Source organism: Micromys minutus (assembly GCF_963924665.1).
Source record: "Micromys minutus genome assembly, chromosome: 25".
Taxonomy (NCBI): Eukaryota; Metazoa; Chordata; class Mammalia; order Rodentia; family Muridae; genus Micromys; species Micromys minutus.
The window spans coordinates 31730437-31734194 of record NC_137960.1 but is presented as its reverse complement, the minus strand read 5'-3'; positions in this window follow the sequence as shown (position 1 = coordinate 31734194).

The following is a 3758-nucleotide window of genomic DNA, read 5'->3' as shown; positions in this document are numbered from 1 at the left end:
GCTCCTCTCCTCCTTGAGGGAGTCTTTCCCAACCCCTAGTAAATCTCTTGTGCAAGGTTTGCTGTGTACTGTGATTTTTTTCAGCAGTCTATGGCCCTCCAATTGTCAAAATATCTTTTGATGCAAAACATTTACAATGTTTCCTTTCCCTTTTTCTGTTCTGCTTTTTATTTGTGTTTCAGTTTGAATATTGTGTTTAGACTAACCTTTTAGTTTACCAATTCTTTCTCCAACTGTGATTTGTCAGCTGATAAAATGATCAATTAGTTCTTTATATTAGTTATTTTTAAAATTATAAAATATTTATTATTTTTCTAAGTTTCACTTCTTTTCCAAAATCTTTAATTTCATTTTAAATCATATGACACACTAATCATTTACTTTCCAGGTTTGATCAATTTTGTCAACATGGTTGTTCAGCAAGAGAGGTTCTGTTCTCCAGAGAGTTTTGCTTTATTAACCTTCATTCAATTATCTTCATAAACATGTAGATACTTTACGCTAGTGCCAAATACATGCAAATGGATCAGTAGTGTTCTTTTCACCAGAGAAGATTTACAACTGCTTTTGGCAAGAACTAAACTGAAGAAAGATCACTATAATTTATCCAGGCACCAAACAAACTCAAAATTGAGCATCTGTCATCTGAAGGGTTCTTTAGTTTAGTTTTGCATTTGTTTTTGTTTGATTGTTTTACTAGTTTATTTTCAGTCTTTGAGATTCCTGTTCTGTCATCCCAACTAAAATATCAGGTAAATATTATGATCTCACCTCTAGAGATTTTAAAAACTTCTGTTTAGCATCTGACTCTCTAACCAAGCTTCCAGCTTATTTTCTTAGCAATCATTTTAAAATCAATTGGTACTTTAAGAGGAAAACTGATCTCAAATGTAGAATTTATTTCTAGCTGCTTCCTTATATATTCTCACTGTCTCAATGCTTCCCTCAGAGTAAATGTTTTTGGTTTTTGTGTCAGCTATAATGGTTCTCAGTGGGAGAACTGGTCAAAATCAAAATACTTTCTCATCTCTAAAACCTGTCCTCATGGCTGTTTGTTCCTCCAATATTTTCCTATAAATGCATTTTATGTTTACAAAGGCTTTGTTTCACAATGGATAAGCCAACCTACCCTTATTATCTTATTCTTCTTATTGGTATCTGGCTTATAACAGGTATTGTTGAAATTATGTATACGTGTGTTAATGGCTTCTTAAAGGCTTGTTTCCTCCAGTTAAAATATAAGTTCCACTGAAGAACAAGACTTGTTTCATTATTACTACATCTCTGTGACCAACATAATGTCTAAAGTCTCCAGTGAACAGTATTTGAGTGAATCATTGAGTAAATAAATTGATGACCAGTCAGGAGTCTCAAAAATTGTGCTTTTATGGAAGAGGTAAATAAATATGAAGCATTAGGAACACAAGTAAAAATACCATTAGTTGCAGCTAATATTGTATTATATTCCTTCATTAGTAATGTGAACATTAAAAATATATCTCCTATCAAGGTTGATAAAATTTGGGGGAAATGATATCTGAATCCTATGATAAACTGGCAATCATTTAAGAAGTATTTGGTAAATGGCTGTTCTACTCTGCTAGCAAGATACAATCCCTATAATTATAAGCAATCATGGAAGCACTTAGAAATAAACCCTCTTCAGATCTTTCTTAAACCAGGGAGATGGCTACCACTATCTCTTTCTTTTGTCAGTTATTCAATTTCTAAGAAGATAATTGCAAGGTTGAATTTTCTTCCAGTAAACACTGATACATTTTTAAACTTGTAAACTTGGTTGTTTAGTGCAAAAGGTTCTGTTCTGCTTCATTATGTACTTCAAATCTTCTAAAGTCCTTAGATATTTCATTTACATGTCAATTTAATTGTATTATAAGTTATGCTTTTACTGTATAGTCCTGTAAAGGAGCTATGCACTCAGCTTTTGAATTATAATCTTTTCTCCAACTATCAATATGTAGTATTTTGCTTCCTTAACTCCAGGCAATGTTAGGAAGCTTCAGTTATTAGTCAGCCATGGGACCACAAGAATAAGCAACAAATACTCTATAGTGCTATGTTGTTAAACTGTGAAGTTATGCAGATGAGGTATATTAAGTGTATTTCTATTGAGAATATTTTCAACTTACAGTAAATTCATTAGGATGTGACTCAGCATAAGTTAAGGAACATTTTTGTGTTCATTTCTGTATTTTCCACAAACTTCTCTATTGCTAGAGGACCCCCTGTGTGTATGTGTGTGTGTGTGTGTGTGTGTGTGTAAGAGGGATGCAGAGACTCCAATGCCAGCACTGTAAGATATATTATTAATAAATTTATTTTAAATATCCAATCTGCTGAAACCTCACTCTGCTAAAATTCAGGGTGAAATATATCCTGCAGCTAACCTGAAATTTTGTGTGTGTGAAAATCGGGAAGAGCTTATTCTTCGAGATTAATTACAAGTCTCATTTCAGGGTGGGCTCTGACAGCTAGAATAAAGCTCTTAAATTTTGTTTGCTCCCAGTCAATGCTTCAAGGAACCCTTCGGCACCAAAGGAAATGTAACTGTTTAGTCAAATAGGGCCACATTGCATTCCTTCCAGATGTTATCCTGTAGATATTGTTTTCCAGAATGTTAGATGGTATCCTGTAGACTCTGAGTATGCAATAGGAATGTAAGGTACAAGAATGAAGCCAGTGGTATCAATAGAGAAAGAAGACATGGACACCTTCTATCCCCTGCAGTCTGCTTTAAAGCCATTAAAGACAAATATGATGCTAATGGTTGACTATAGATCATACATCACAGTTTTTATAGTCACTATTATGTCCCATAGTCTGAGTTGGTAGACACATAGTTTTGATTGACCGACATAGTGTTGTTAAAAAATGAAATAAAATGTCTTCATATTAATAAACGGCAACCCTATATTAGCTAAAGCGAACACCATAACAGATAACCATAAAATCTTAGTAAACTAGTAGGATAAAACAAACATTTGTGCTCAGTAGTCTCTGGTTCACTAAACGTTTTGCCTGTTTCAGCTGGGCTCCATAGACTGAATCATGTATCTCCTGGCAAGTCAAGTAGAAATATCCTGACCTAAGGCAACCTTACCTCTTCTACTCCAATATGTAAATCTGTGGAAACAAGGTCCCAAAAGATACAGCAGAAATATGAAAGTCTTCCTGAGCTCCAGGCTCAGAGACAATAACAACACAGGGGTAAAGGAATTGGAAAATTACTCTAATTTTCAAGCCAAGCTATTAAAGTAGCATTTAAAAACAAACATACAAATGACATTTTGCAATATAACTTAGTATTTTTTTTGAAATAATCAATCTCCCTAACAAATTTATTGATAAGATTATGACTTAGCAGTATAAAATTACCATATTGTCCTATGGCTTAATGACTTGTAGCCTAAGAGTAGATTTGAGAATTTGACTTTTACTCTCAAAAAATATAATGGCTACAAGACTGAGAAATCAAAATAATTAAACAAATTAATCAGAAATAGATATTTTTGTCATAGATTTTTTTAAATAATCACACTGATCTCTGAGGACATTCTTAGTATATATATAATTCTAAAGGCATGGATAATTCTACCACTACACTAGTTACTAAATATAATGTAATAACCAAAAATACTGCCAAAGTGCTCAATTAATCTAAAATAGATTTGTTTTAATAATTAAAAATAAAAATTTTGAATGAAAAGTTTCCATTTGTAATTATTGGAAGAGCTATG